The sequence below is a fragment of the Drosophila ananassae genome, chromosome 2R (genome assembly GCF_017639315.1).
Source record: "Drosophila ananassae strain 14024-0371.13 chromosome 2R, ASM1763931v2, whole genome shotgun sequence".
Classification (NCBI taxonomy): Eukaryota; Metazoa; Arthropoda; class Insecta; order Diptera; family Drosophilidae; genus Drosophila; species Drosophila ananassae.
This window is the reverse complement of record NC_057928.1, coordinates 22,443,203-22,459,149: the sequence shown is the minus strand read 5'-3', so window position 1 is coordinate 22,459,149 and position 15,947 is coordinate 22,443,203. Positions and strand designations below refer to the sequence as shown.

The window sequence follows — 15,947 nt, the reverse complement described above, 5'->3', positions numbered from 1 at the left end:
GAAACAAGGAAACAAGCTTGCAGTTTTCTGTTTTTTTTTTGTCTTTTAAGCAGAAATTTAATTATTTTTAAAGCACATACATACATAGATCATCCCCCGTAGCCACTGGCCATGCAAATTGCATCTTGAACCTGAAGGGAGGTGGACATCCATCGGAATGGCAATCCATGCATGTTAAGTAAGCTGTTACGTTGCAAAGAGACATCCCCCAGTGGGGCAGTGGGGGTGGACTTCCTGCCTCGATTTTGGGGGGGCGTGTCATATGTTTTAATTAGCCCTGAGGTGCTGTGCATGTTACCTTTCATTGCCCCAAAGCTTGTCAAATCTGCAAACAAGCTTCCGACAGCTCGAAACTTAGATTCCCTCCCCCAGTGGCCGTCAGAGCAACTCCTACAATGATTAGCCACATTTGCGATGAAAATGAAAAGGCCATTTATGAGGATGAGTAGCCACAAAACTCGTGTTTGTATCACTTTCCTCATTTGTTTCCTACTTTTCTGGTCGCCGCTGCATGAAAATGCAATAAAGCCCCCCGCCATGGCGAAACGAAGAAGACATAACCGCAGCGAAAAATAAAATGATTTAAATGAATCGCCAACTTTGAACTCGGTCTTGAAACTACCAACGGGAAAGGGGAGAGAAAAAATCAAAGTCAGAAACAAAAGCTAGATACTTTTTTGCAATTGCATCTTTGAATTTGAATTTATAGCTGTTTTCGCGTGGGCGACTCTTGTTGTTTTCCTTGCTTTTTTCCACAGACTCTTTTCCATTCGAGATTTCATAATAATACAGTCGGTTTTGTTTTGTTTGCCAACCTGAAAGTGAAATGCATTTTCGATGGCTCTTGCGATGGGTGGCGCGGGGGAAAATTATCGCTTTATCACGATTCAAACGGTACCACTTTCTCAGCTTCATTTGTAGCAATAATTATGCAATTTGCTCTTCGGAGCTCCGAATTTGAAATCCCAGTTCAAGTCGAACCTCAAGTCGAAACTGCCGGCCCCTGCAATTGTTGCATTTCGTTTCGTATCTATCTCGTTTTCTCGTGTATCCCCCAACTTATTTTTCTTCATTTCGATTCGATTTGAAGACTCCGTGCATTATAATTTCTGTTGTTATTTATAATTGTTGGACATCTGAGCATTGTGGGTGCCTTTTTGAATGCAGTATGGGGTGGGGTGGTTACCGACAATGGCGGTTTGCATAGTTATCACTCGCTCGATATCTATTTCGGGGCGAGCTCTAACAACATAATTGTGAAGAAAGAAACGATTTGGGGCGATTTTTCGGTTATGACAAATTAATTGGCTGCAATTGTTTTGTCTGCTTTGGGGATCGAGAAAGTTATCGATGGGTTCGCAGCATACAATTGGTGCAAGATCTACAAAAGCCATGAATGCTCGATTAGGTGGCGATTATGAAAGAGACACCTGAAATTAGTTGGATAAAAATGACAAATTTTAAGTGGCTTGAGGATCTAGTTACTGGGCTCAACAAGTTAATAATTTTTATTGCTTTTAAGCCATGATTTTCTGACCATTTTTTTTGCCAAATAACTTCTCATCAACAAAAAATGCGAGTGTCACAAAAGCAGTGAAATCCGATGGTTAACAAAAAATCCGTGTCAACACAAAGTGTGTCACAAATCTGACCAAAATAACTCTTAACCCATTAACTTAAACTCTTCGTTCCGTATGATCTCCCAATGATTGCCCCGCAGACGAAATTTGATCGATCAGCAGTCAGTCGGAGTCATGGCTTTTGTTGTTGTCAAATATTTTTGCCAGCCGCAAGGCAATACTTTTTCTTTTCTTTTATATTTTTCATGAACTTTATTTTTTATTTTTTTGTCCGACTGTGGCGGCGAGACGGTTATTATTTCTCCACATTTTTTACTCACTTTTTTTTGGTTGGTGAGCCGCTTGGTATGTGGACCACTGTAATTGGAGATGTGACGATGTCTGGAGCCCTTTACTCTTGCTTCCTGATCAGAAAAAAAGATGCAATACTACGTACATATATTTATTTATTTATTTTCCATAACGACAAAACGTGAATCGAATTGTTAGATAAATAGCTGAAGGTATTTGGCAACCTTCTTCCTGAAAATACTTTTCGGTTCCGTCAACGAAAATTAAATTTAAACAATTTAATTTGCCAGCAATTTCATGTGCAAAGCAAAATTGTTGAAATGGCTTAATTAATTTGCCCAATTTTTTCGTGTTTTTTTTTTTTTTGTATCTCGTTTTTGGCAAGGGAGTTGAGTTAAGTTGGTCAAGTCAATTGCCCAATCCCAAAATGAGACCCAAGCCCAGTTAACACAAAGGAGAAAAACCCAAAAAAACAAACCCAAGACAAGCCCTCGGATGAACGCCCACTCCACCACCCGATCGCCCTCTCTATCGCACAGCGTTCCACTATCTCTTTCGCGCCGTGTAGTTCGATTTGGTGCGACTAACTCACGCCTACGACTTAACAGCTCCCCGGTTGTTGTCTCGACTTAATTTGATAAGATTTATTTCGAATCGAGTGGAGGGCCTCGAAAAAGGCCAAGATACCCAGCGAACATCGAACATTGAGAAATGTTTTCTGGCCTCAATAAATTGTAGGTGGATTTTAGTGCACAGAGAGAAAATAGAGTTGAATTGAGTTAAATGTTCAAAAATCTGGAAGCTAGTATTGAATCATTTAATATATTAAAAACATAAACTATTTATTTTCTTAACAAAAAATCATTATCATCGCATTTTATTTCAGTGTAACAAGCTAACATTTAAAATACATTCGAAATAGTTTCTATAAACGTTTGTCTGATAAATTGCCTAAACGGGCCATGTTTCGTGTTCTCACCGAGTGTGGGTGATCTTTATATTTTGTTTGTTTGTTTCTGGCCCACTGGTGGGTGTATCCATTGGCTACTGATTGGCCCGGAGAGCTACTGGCGAACGAAGATCTCGAGAGGGGATAAAAGTGCATTTAAATAAAGGTTATTTGAGCTTTTGAAGTGGTTTCATACGCCCTGTTGGCCACAGCCAGCCATTGTACGAATAAAAAACGAGCCAAGCTTGTGGTTTCTCTTGATAAATGACTCAAAGGATTTTTATTTATCATATTCTACCGTTTGTAAGTTAGGATTTTTCCCACAACTCTTCTGTTCTTCTTCCAGCAGATGTCAATGTGAAAGTTAAGCTTGTGTTGTTTGGGCTTTTTGTTTAGCCACCCGCCACCATGTTAGTGTTTCGGTTTAAACCTCTACCCCTCTGGTTCAAAAGTTCATTGTCAAGTCTAATAAAATGTTCAAATGACACGTTAAGTGTCAGCAGCTACAAGAGAGTTTCCCTGGCTCTGATTCCCTTTGCATTTTGTTTGAGAAAGACCGCCCCGACGAGTAGCAGCAGCGGCCAACAATAGGAAAATGGGAAAACCAAGGAAAGCCAAGGAAAACAGGGAAAACTGGCAAGCCGAAAATACCGTTTACCGCTCTGTTCCCTTTTTGTCAAATGATGATAAATCGTGACCCGCCAAAGTCCCAGTGAAAATGTTTCTGCATTAGCATCACCCACTTCCACCCACTGATCCCCCCTTTTTAGACTCGTTTTTTATATTTCTCTTTTATTTTGAGTGACATGGAGAGACCTCTGAGAGGGCTACCAATTTTTTACCATTTTATTCCTAACCGTTTTTGCCACCTTAACAGGATCCGCGGCATTCGAAACTTGACATTTCGGTGAATTATGCAGTTTTTATGCAAACTTTGATTTATGTCCCGGTGTGAGTGCAGTGTTGGCGCTTAGAAATTAGGCAAAAGTATAAATTATGAACCTCCGGAGTCCGGACCTCCTGTCGATGCCCCGGGGTTGAGTCCCTATCCCAGAGCGGCTCTGTGTGTGGCTTCAGTTCGGCTTTGATTTAAATGCAAATCTCGATTTTTATTACTCGCAATACTCGAAGGGGGTAACTTCACCTTTTCGCACCTTTAATCACGATCCCAGTTGAGTGACAAGTAAATAAAAAGTTTATCATCAGCATTTGCATTTTTAAAGTTGAATGAATCGAAAGTATTGCACCATATTGCTCTGAAGGGAGTCTACTTATATTCATTATTTCATTTTAACCTCTCAATTAGTGAGCAATAATAGTGGAATCAGATCGCGAAGAAATACAATCATTAATCGGCTCTAATAGGTCTCAATTTTGACATTAACCCTGACTGAATGTCAGTTAAATTTCATCACAAAAGCTGATGACAAATCCTCCACCAAGGTCTTCGGAAAAAAAGAGCAAACTGAACCTGCGAACGATAACGATCCATTGATAAAATACCAGAGCTATCGGAACAACTTCCACTTGCCACTTGCGACAAGCTCATTTGTCAGCAGAGTTCCCAGACCGCGAGTATCTCGAGGGTGTATCTGTATCTTTGCATCGCCGGCGACCTTGCCGAATGGAAACGGCAAAAGCAATCAGTCTGTAGTGTAACAAATTAGCAAACAACAATGAAAACAAAAACTGCACAATAATATAAAATAAATGAAGTGCGAGAAACATGGCAAAGGAATTTTTTAATTTAGATAATTGAAAAGTGAATCGAACGAGAAGAAATTCTCAGTAAACGATTCAAATCATAGCTCGCTCCATGCTGAAACTACAAGTCCGCCAAATTGAGAAACTGAATTATTATTAATAAAACAATTGCTTTTAATCAGTGGCGGAGTTTTTTGTTTCCACCCATCTACCAGGCCAGGCAAATTATCCACTTCAATTGTTTGCTTTTGAACCACATTAAATATGTTCATTAATATATTAAGCGGAATGTGGCACGATTTCTTGCCGCTTTTATTAATTAAATGATTTATTTTAATTAAATTCTTGCGGTCAAAGCTGTGCATATTTTATAAATATTTTTATATATATATATTTTGTTGCTTTATTAATCAATCCTTTTTTCTCCTGATTGATAAATATTTGATTATCAGCATCAGGCTTTTTTTGCCATGAAGTAGTGATTAAAATTGTTTAATACATTTATTTACCTCGTGATTAATAGTGTTATTTTTAGTCTGATTATTTCTGTTGATATTTGTAAGCTGCCGAGCCCCAACTGCGTCAATTTCCAATCTCTGCTCTGCTAAAATGTCAAATGCATCAAAATCAATTCGAACGAAACACGATCAGTCTAATTAAAGAAAATAAAAGCGAACAGAGAGGGGATTCATTAAAAGCCCCGAGCAGACAAGCCAAATTAATTAAAAGCAAAAATACTCGTACAATCAAAACTAAGCTGCAATGCCAGAAACAGCAACAACAAATGCCACTTGTTGGCCAAAAAGAATTGCCAAAAAGGTCCCCGCCACAGAAATGAAACCCAGCCCAAAATAGAGGCCCTAACAACTCCAATCTGTTGATATTTTAGGTGTGTCCTCGCCAAGACCACGCCCTCCTCTTTTTAGCCCCAAAAACCAATTGGCAATTCGGTTTTGTTTACTTTCTAATACATGATAGTCTGACCAGAATCGCAGCCATGTGAACTTGGTCGATAGGCAGTCGGCACTTTAAAGGTCAACTTCAGAAGGGGATTTCCCCAAAAAATACATGAAATAGTCTTGAAATTACCAAAGATTTTTAAGAAGAAAATCTCAGCTACTACTCAGGACCACAAAGACTACTGGTTTATGGAAAAGAATAAAATGTTTATTATATTGTTATAACCATTATTAGCAAGCCTTAAGAAAAACTTGAAGCACCCTTTTTTAGAGTACAATTATTGTTTTGCTAATTTATGTTTATGGCATTTTATGCAGTGGATATAGTTTTTATTGTGTTCTTGCTCCTTTGGGCTATTTGAAAAAAATTGAATTTAATTGTTTTTAATGGAATATTTTTTTAGTTGCCCCAACTGATTGAAATTTATGCCAGCTTTTGTCTGCAGAATTTATTAATATTTCTACGACTTTAATGTCTCTTTTTGCGAACAAAGATCCTCGTAAACCTTGCGCTTTTATGGTACAACGATTTTTAGTGTTTTTCAATTGATGTTTATGGATCTATTGCGGGGTATTTATGTTTATTAGTTGGAAAACAAACTGAAGATTATCATGGAAATCGAACGGCTCGAATCTAATCCATTAAAGTTCCACCATTCGATGGTTAAGACAACGCATAACTCCCACCCGAAACTCCGCACTCTTAATGAGGCTGTGTTGGAAATTCCGTATTTGGGTTTATTTTATTTAAATATCAAAACCATAAATTCGAGTGCAACTGTCAAGTGCAGCATTGTTAGTGCGGGGCTTTATGGGGTTAATGTGCTCATTGTGCAACCATTTTTTTCGTACCAGTTTGCTCTCTTGTCCCACTTTGCTTTGCAGATTGGGGCCTGAGAATAAATTCGCAATGCCAATAAAATCTCACTTGCCGCTTTTCTTATCAATTTCCGACAATTTGTGAGAAGATATTCCAAAGCCCACTTATGGGATGCTCTAAAAACATTAGAACAACAGTATCTTATAGTAGAATAGCGTACAAAAATTAGCACCAAAATTATTTCAATAGTTTTGTAATCTCAACTTTGGCATTCAAGATTGGATAATATATTTTGACAAGTTTCACAAGAAATTCGGCCAACCCCATGTTTATGGTTCCTCCCATGATGTCGCATGTCAAAAGTGATTTCTGCCTTTCAAGTTTTGCCGCCAAAACGTTTGACGCAATTTGCATATTATTCGCAATAGATTGGCGCCCCAGCTTCTGGGAGGCAGCAGCACAAAAAAATTGAACCAGGGTTATGTAGAGGCCATGCGACACATTTTACAATGTTTGCCACATTTGATTGATTTGTTTTGCCAGCCATTGGCTGTGGCGCCAGATTTTTAAGAGGGAATCACATAATTGGGGACAAGGTCTACTGGGATGCGGAAAGATTTTTTGCAGCTGTTTTGCATTTTCACACATTTGATTCATTAGGCAATATAATCAGTTTTTTTTTTTTTGGGGAAGGAGGAGACTCCATTTGGTTTCTATTTGAGGCGTCAGTCACAAGACCAAATGGAAAACATAACCCGAAAATTCCAATGATAAATGACAATCCAAAATGATAGAATTCTCTAGGCGAGAAACGATGCATTTTTTCTCATGGCCCGAAAGAAAGTTGTACTGCGTTTGCTGATGATGATTAGCCAAAGGTCGTGGAGCATTATGCAATATTCTGTAGGAACTGAAGTGAAAGTTTCCCTGCACTTTCGGTTTTTCTTGTTTCCTATAGCGGGTGAAAACATTTGCCCCCAACCGAGCATCATATTCATGATCATCACATCACCATCTCCCCAGCACCACCGACACCATCACCTTACCACCGAGTGATCCCAAATGCCTAAAGAGATCTTTATCCGAGAATGTTGTGTGGGCAGAGTGAGGCTCTTGAGCTGGAGCTTGAGCCCGATACTTTGGAGATGGCTTATTAAAAATTCTAATCACATGCAATCACCACGGGTCTGTGGAGCTTGGCTTGACTTAGCTGGTTGGATCTCTTTGATTGTTGTTTCCCCCAGTTTCTTCGGTTCAGTACAATGGCCCGAAAGTCGCCGACGGTTATCGATTAATCATCAAATTAAAAATTACCACTGCCAAAGAGAGCGTGGAGCGTGTCCAAAACAACATGAAACACCTCGAAAGGCAATTGGAGCTGCTTTTTATTTCCATTCTGTTGTTCTTTTTGGCACTTAAAGTACGTTGGGTCAGCCAATTTAAACAATATCTAGAATTTCGTGGCTCGAGAGGGGCGGCAAGAAAAATAAAAACCACACGAACTTCGATTGGAATTAAAAGTTTTCGGCAATTGTCTGTCTCGATTTGGGCAATAAAATGTGTGGCCAGCATGGGCTGGGGGAAGAAACGTGTGTTATAACTAGCTATAAGGACTGATAATTGCCAGAATGGGTCGTGGGATTAGGTAACCAAAATAATACGATGGGGAGTGCTTGAAAGCTTCAAAGAAGCGTGGAAAGATTTTGCCTAAATCGATTTATTTTCGACCAAGTTACGTGAGATTGTTAAAAATAAAGGTTGTCCATGTTTTTACTTTCAAGGTTAATAAATTTCCGTGGAAATGCCAAAAGGGATAGATAATTCCCACAGTTTGTGGTCTAATCTCATTGTAACCTTATCGGATTGCCAATATGTGACTCTTTCTGATTCTTTGAAGGTTACTGGGCTGACAAACCCCTTCCCAGAAAACAAATCAATTGACTCAACCGCTGAATAGGCAAAGGAACAAATACATTTAAGTCGTAAATTAATTTAAATATTGTGAAGAGGAGCAAATATGCGAATATTCCTCTCCGATTGCCTTTTTTTAAAGCATTTTTTCCACTCGTAAATAGAGCTTTGAAAGTGCCGACAACAATTAAACTAAGAAATAAGTAATAAAACGAGGACAATATTTTATTCCTCTAAAATTTAGAGCCTCTAGTGGGAAATCAATCGACTCAAAACACATTAAATGATTCAATTTATTCTCTGTGTATCATCTTACACTTCCCTCCAGCCCTCCGGCCCTCTAGGTCTGTGTCCCTTTTCCATTCAAATTAATTAAATCAGATTTTTCCAAAATTTCTTATCACAAATTTGTCATCAGCTTGTAAGTGGAAAGATGCGGCTCTGCCACATGCTGCCGCTCTGTTCATAATGAAGTTAAACCCCCGATACCGATCGCGCGACGCCCAGACAATTAAGAAGCCCCAGAAGAATTGCAAGCGGAGAGAGCAGCTGCAGAGCAGTCTTCCGATCAGCTGTTCAGCTCTCTTCGCCCGAAGAGACCCAAAGCCGAAGACTACCATATTGTAGCCGAAGTCGAGGGGCTTTTGGAGTCTCAAGCTTGAGTCTGTGATCAGTTCGCTTTCAGCGTTCGCCGCGATCACAACGTTCGCTATATAGATCTATATAGGTAGAGTCGGGATAGTATGTCCCGATCTCTCAGCCGATCCCACGCTTTCGTCAAGTTTCGTCGACTGACCGTGAAGTGAGTTTCGTTCTGTTCGCGCAAATGGCAAACTGGCAAACTGGCAGCTGGGCAGCTCTTTTGGCCAAGTTCATTCACGTTGCGAAATAATTAATGTATCGTAACGCTCGAAATCGAACGTTAAATTAATTGCAATTTGCAAACTGTTTACTTTTCGCTTTACAGTATAAATATATTTTTTGTGTGGATTTTCGATTTTTGATTTTTTGATTTCTGATTTCCATTTTCGGGCATTTCCGTTTCACTTTTGAGCGCGCATTCGAGCGCAACAATTAATTGCAGGCAATGCAAATTGTCCGTGATTGTTTATGATTGCCAGTTTGCCGGAGCAGAGTGGTTAGCGCAAAAGTGAAATTTCCCTCAAACGCACATAATACCAAATCATAAATTAACATAACAAATTTTTCAGCTTGCAAACACAATAGCCAGAGACAGAATAAAGAACTTTAAACCGATATATGCCACATAAATATATGTATATGTATGCCAGTTAAAAAATAACCTTCGTGTGCAAACAGAAACCAAACTGTTTAAATATTTTAACAAAAAAATTCTTAAATATGCCTGTGACTGGGCCTGTGCTGGTGGAATTGATGCAAAAACGAAAGTGCTCCAAGCGGATCAGCGGTTAGAGAGAAAGGCAAGTAAGTGGCGGGGATGGATGAAAAGCGAGAAAGACAATTCGAAATCTTATGGGGGAATTCCGTCAGTGAAAGATCGATGTTCGAGTGGAAATACTCCAGGAAGTTCTTAATCGCGGGATCTTGGCCAGATACACTAATGGACAATGAGATTAAGAAGTGGTTGGAGTATTTCATTTAAATATTAATTGTCTGGCCTTGGTTGGACTTAGTTTTCTCTGGCAGAGCATTTTCACTTCAATTGAACTCCTCGTTGGATCCCTGGGCCTTTCCATTGTTGGCCAAAACGATTTCCCTTTGTGCGAAAATCGCTTACAAGTCCCTGCTACCCACCCGCCGGTCCTCATCAGCGACAACCCACTAACTTGGTTTCTACTCCAATTTACTTTGTTAGCAAGCGTGATGATGACAAACACAACCTTTCACACTTAGCCGGCCAAGCCAAACAAACACCTTCGAGTGGGCACTGGGCCTGCATTTTCGCCCTGTCATTCTCCGGAGATCTCTCTCCTCCGGAGTCTTCCCCCCATTTCTTGCAGTGTCTTTTCTTTTCGTGACACATTTCCTTCAGTGGCGAGTAAAAGTTCTGTAACAAAGCACTCAGAGACACAATTTGTATGCCATGGACAAACATTTTCGCCAGCAAATTGAACTACTTTCGTTTAAATCGCCGGAGCTGGAGAGGCGAAGGCCGGGGGAATTAACATAAATATTTGATGCGATTTGCAAGCGAATTTGCTGTGTCAAATGCACCATAAACACTCAACCCAAACTCGGTGGCTACTTGGCTGTCTGTCATCGTCGACCGGCTTTCATTCAATTTTTCGCATTAAAAATAAATTATATATTTGTATATACCAGCGAAGGGGGGATCGGAATCGAGCCTCTTTTTAAATGCAACTCCAGCAGTCCCGGCCATAAAGTCCAAAATTGAAACCGAAAAGAGGCCGCAACCACAACCGAAATAGTTGAAATTCGCTTGAAACAAATTTTTCGCTTTTTGTGACAAGAATTTGCAAATGTCAACGAAAACTGCGAATTTCGCATTAAAAAGAATTTGGCGAAAACCGAAAGGAGGAAATACCAAAGCCCTCAAAAACGATCCAATTGGAGATTGTTTTATAAGACTTACCGGACTGTGGGATGGGTTTTGGCCATCCATATCGTTTCTGGGGCACTTTGTGCCTGGCATTTTTAAATGGCTAAGCCAAACGGATCCGTAACGGAATCGGCAACACATCAAAGGTCTCATCATCAGATATATACCTTCAGATATATATATTTTACTTTTGATGTGGGAAAAGTTTAGGTATAAGGACAATTAGAGAGGTGGCTTTTGTGGGAACAAAGAGCTTCGTACTTCCCCATTTTCAATTGAGATTTTCATTATGATTTCCCCTGTTGGCCATATTGGGTTTCAATCGGTTCTGTTTGTGTACTTTTCCACTTGTTATCATTCTTGCCGTGGACGTTTCGCCTTCGAACGTAACACTTGTTCGGTCTGACTGACTGAGCGACACTTTTGGTATCCGTCAGATACACTTACAAGCCCGATGGTATTTCCATTACGATTGCGCCGCTCACTTCCCCCTCCGGTTAATGACAACTCTGCTTTTATTGCGGGACAAGAAACGAATTCAAAGCCGTTCGAAATACGGCTGACACTTGAATAAATCGAAATCGAAAAGTATATATTTTGTTTCTTCGGACACCTGTCGACAGGTGTGTGTCTGTCTTCTGACCGTGTGTTTGCACAGCAAGTGAAGAAGAACCTGTGGATCTGTTGTAAATTCAATTGTTAATATTATTTACTGCCCGGTAATTATTAGGGGAGCTAAAAATGATTTCTGACTCAATTAGAGGTTGTTGCTTCTTCGATCACCGAATCACCGAATCCCGGAATGAAGCTCATAGATATTTGCCGCTTGATTACCAAATTGATATTGTTATGGTGTCATAATCATTATTAGTTTCTGGAGGCGATAAGGTACAATTTATTGGCCGGGATCACCGGCCCTCTGCAGAGTTCTGTCATCGTCTGGCAGTCTTCCGAGGAGCCGGGGAGCCGAGAGATTTCTCCAACTAATTAGACCATAAAAGGAACCCGAATCTGGGGCCAAAGTGATTCGGATAAAACCACAACAAAGGTCACGCTTTAATTGATAAGAAAACAATGCATGGCTCTGGTCTTGGGCTTCTAGTTCGTTACTTTTCGACATTTTGTTCACTCGAGAATCAGTCGCTTGGAAATCCTCAGAGTCGAGCTTCAGGTGACGGGCCCTGCCCCGATAAAGATCGCACCCCAGACAAAACGGCAGGGCAACATGAGGCAGGCAGGCCGGCTGGCAGGCAGAGCAGGGCCCAGAACCCCGACAGGTGGCAGGTTCGGTTCAAGCCACACAATCGAGTGCACTCCGAGTGCCGGGAGGAAACGCAGAGAAAGATACAGATTCAGATACAGAAAAAGATACAGATACAGAACAAGAAAGAGAAAGAGAAACAGAAACACTTTTAATAGTTTTGAACCTTTTGTGCCTCGGCTTCCACTTAAAATGTGCACCGGAGCGTGCCTTTCTCTGGGGTACAAGTAATTAACCCATGTTGGCCATTCTTCTTCTCCCGGCCGTGTGCAAAACATTTAATTGTGCCGATTGCATTTCCACCACATATCTCGAATGCCAAAACACACACAAAATTAACCCAACTCCATTCCTCTGGTGCGAGGAGATCAAAGTTCTGAACGCCGCCATCGCCATAGCCACCGCTACGGTTCTTGACATATTCAAAGCATTTTGAAGACGCGGTTATTAAAAGTACTCGTACTCATCATCATCATTATCATCATCATAAAAAGCGCTCCGGGCTTTATGTGGTGGTCTATGTGTTATATAAGAAGCACCACCACACAAATGTCACACTCGAAAAATTAAAGCTGAAACTTTTTATATCAAAAACTGGCCACTAATCTCCACTGAAGCCAATTAGTTGCTTCCGTAACTTCTTGGTATTATTTTAATTAGATTTTTTTCGGGACTACTATACTATACTTTTGTATACTCTTGTGTGGTGTTGGCCTCGCCTTTTGCTTTTATTTAAATTACTTTTTAACTGCACCGAGATTTATGTGCTTATACGCATAAAGATTAAAAAAAAATGAAAACAAAGCTTAGAAGTAATTTATGGGGGAATGCATTTCTTTATTGGCCTGATGATCGTATAATTCCATTGAAATTAGGTTTTGGAAGTGGTGTGGGGGAGAGAGGGTCTTGGGAAAGGCAATATTATTTTCTAAGAAACGTATTCGCCCGGATGTTTTGTTGAGCTTTTCTGTTGCAGTTGCAGTTTTTGCAGCACTGGAGACCTCAGCTGACTGTCAACTTGATATTAAATAAATAATTTAGGACAGTAATTCAAGCTCAAGGCTGTCTGTTCCGGGAATATTTTGTCTCTGGTTGATCGTAAACAGGGCTTTGCTAACCATTAACTTTTTCCATTATTTTCTTTAAGCCTGTCGTGCATAAATTTCTCCCGTTTCTGTGCTGAAATCTGAAATATACGCAACTATCAAATAATTCATAACGTTCTTGCCACACATTCCTGGCTCTTTGCCACTTTCTCCCCCGCACCTGGGCCTTAAGGCCTTCCCTGGCGAAATGAGGCAAGCGCAACAGCAACAGAAACAGCAATAACAACAACAAAAAATGCGTTTAAGTCAAGTTTGCCGCGAGCTTCTCGAAAAAGAGTTGCCGCCGGCTTAAGGTGGGCTATAGGTGTGTGGGGTACAGTGGGGACTACTTACGACAAACTCAAGTTTCTACTAGATTTGAAGTTTATATATTTCTTGACATTCTTGTTCCATTTCTAGTACAATAGTCTTCGAAAATGATTCGAATTACACACCTCTGTATCTGCAACCATTAGAGATTCGTTTCATAGATACTTTTCTTCCCCAATACAATGGAAAACACGTGATTTTTCATAAAAAGTTTCATCATTAGAATCTTCCCTGTGGCCGCCTTTGTGTGCGTGCTCGTCGTGTGTGGCAGCTGCGATCCGACCTCAGACAGCGAGTATGCCCCTGCCACCGCCCCGGTGTTGTGGCATTTTAGCTCGATATTTATGCAACGGCACACACTTCATCTCCCGCTGCCACCTGTCCCCCTTCGGCTGCAATTTAAGCGCACATTTTTCTTGGCAGCACACATTTTCCTTCTCTGCATACGAGTAGTTTTTCCAACTGCCTTGCCTCTCTATCGCTCTCATTGTTTGCAACACTTGGCGCTTGCCACATAACGACAGCAGCAGCAGCAACAGCAGCAGAAGTTGCAACTGCAACATATGCAACGGCAACAGCAGCAGCAGCAGCAACTGCATCGTAGCATGACACATTAAATGCAAAACGGCAGCAAGGTGCGAAAGTCAGGGCAGAGGAGGCAGAAGGGTGTGGCAGAAAACGAGGTTCGGACCGGGGTCTTGAGCAGCGGTTCCTGCTTCTTCTTTATGTTTTCTTGCTTGTGTTGCACATGCCTCAGTTGCAGTTGGTCTTTATTTAATAAAGAAATGGCTTGTGCATTTTTTAGGGTGCCCTACTGCAAGTCAGAAGAGGTATCTGTTCGGGTATTCCGGCACTTTGACTTGAAATCATTAAAAAGAAGTCACTCTGACCACTTAGTCACTAAGCAATTGCTTATCTTAATTGCTTTGTTTAAGCCAAGTGGGTTCTGCTTCTTAATTTTAATGAGAGGTACTACGAATGTCCATAGCCTAGCTCCCTCTGAGACATTGCACGCATAATAAACCGTATGCTCGTCATCTAAATGGCCAAAACCCGAGCAGCTGTTGCCACTCGACGGCATTCCTCTTAACCCTTGTTGCCACCGATGACTGCCACTCTTATGACAGAACAATTTCCGAAACCAGCTGTGACAAGATGGAGCACATACGGACAGGTACTGGAAGAATCCCAGGCCAGATGGAGTCCTCATTTTTTGGCACAAGTCGAGCAGAGATCGTCAATCAGATGACCAATCATCCGTCCATCAGCGATGGGGACTGTGGATTATGCAAACGGATTGCAGTCGAGAGATCATTAAATAGCATTAAATAATAATTTTCCACCTTAGGCTGCCAGATACCCGCCGTCAATCCGTCATTTCAGCATCGAAAACACTTTAAATTATTGCACATTATGTTCGAGAGACTTTAATAAAATAATTAAAATGAAATATGCGGAGCTCGCTAGTTGGGAAATCCAATTTTTTTTTGTTTCAGCACTTCAGAAAATTGCGATGAGGATAAGCAAAAAAAAAAATAAGATAGAGAAGATGGCCAGAAGAAGAACCGACCGCAGAATGGAGCTGGCCAAGTGGAAAAAATTCTGCGGGCTACCAATCTACGCATTTTTGAACCCCTCCTGCCATGCCCCTTCTGCCAGCCAGGAGCTGAAACGTCAAAAGAAGACCGACAGGGGCGATAAACTGTTTTCATTTTAAAGAAATTTGTTGAAAAGCATAAAAATTCAAGAGAAAATATTAATTTCAATTATTTAGCTACGCGCCCGAACAGATTTTTCCCACCGCACTCCAAGGGCCAAGAAATCTCAGAAAAGGTGGGGAAGAATAGGAAGAAGCTGGGGAGAAGCCCCGGCACTTTGTTGGCTAAATGCGAGCAATTTGTTACAGGATTTTCATCGGGTTCTGTGGGAATATTCCGTCCGGGAAAAAAGGCAATTTATAATTATCAACTGTAGGTGGCGCTTTGGGAGCTAAGAGCCAAGAGCTAAGAGCTAAGGGCTGGGAGCGAATAGCGGAAGTTATTAGGGGAAAAAGTGCATTTAGTGCCGGCCAGAAGAGCACTGAGCTTTTCCGAGAATCTTGACATTGAACGGCGGCTTCTTCTTCAGCTTCTTTGTCTTTCTGCAGCCCATCTCTTCGCCTCTTCTCTTTTAATTAAAGACGGCACTTTGGCATGTTTCATGGCACGGAAATGCCACAAACAATTGCGATGAAAGACCAGGTGAATTAAATGAGGGGCTTGAGGTGGAAATGGCAACAAATTGGCCAAAACAATCAGCTGGAATGAATTAAATAATACTGACAGACAATTGATTAGCAAGAGAGGCTTCTAATATGTATAATATCCACCTTCGAGATGGTAATTGCTTGAACTCCTTGAAAGAATTCATTAAGAAATTACCTTTCCACAGTAACAGTTCTGTTGAACTCGGGCCCAATCTAAAATTGGCAACACTCATTATAAGAATACCGTATCAACAACCTTTCACACAATCC

The 15,947-nt window shown here is 40.8% G+C and overlaps 1 protein-coding gene and 1 long non-coding RNA gene across 5 annotated transcripts in view; both read left to right on the top strand.

Moving 5' to 3' along the window:
• Window positions 1-15,947, top strand: part of LOC6507824 (serine-rich adhesin for platelets) — a 105,246-nt gene that overhangs the window by 82,982 nt on the left and 6,317 nt on the right. The window contains exon 1 of one of the 4 annotated variants that reach the window (XM_014909996.3): window positions 9,528-9,660. The exons of the other annotated variants lie outside the window; for them this stretch is intronic. The gene's annotated coding sequence lies outside the window, so the exon portion shown is untranslated. Of the gene's footprint in view, window positions 1-9,527; window positions 9,661-15,947 lie in introns of those variants that run through there. 4 annotated transcript variants of the gene reach the window in all.
• LOC123257096 lies at window positions 6,525-9,559 on the top strand. Its single transcript, XR_006507030.1, has 2 exons — window positions 6,525-9,016; window positions 9,426-9,559. It is a non-coding gene; the product is annotated as an uncharacterized LOC123257096 (long non-coding RNA).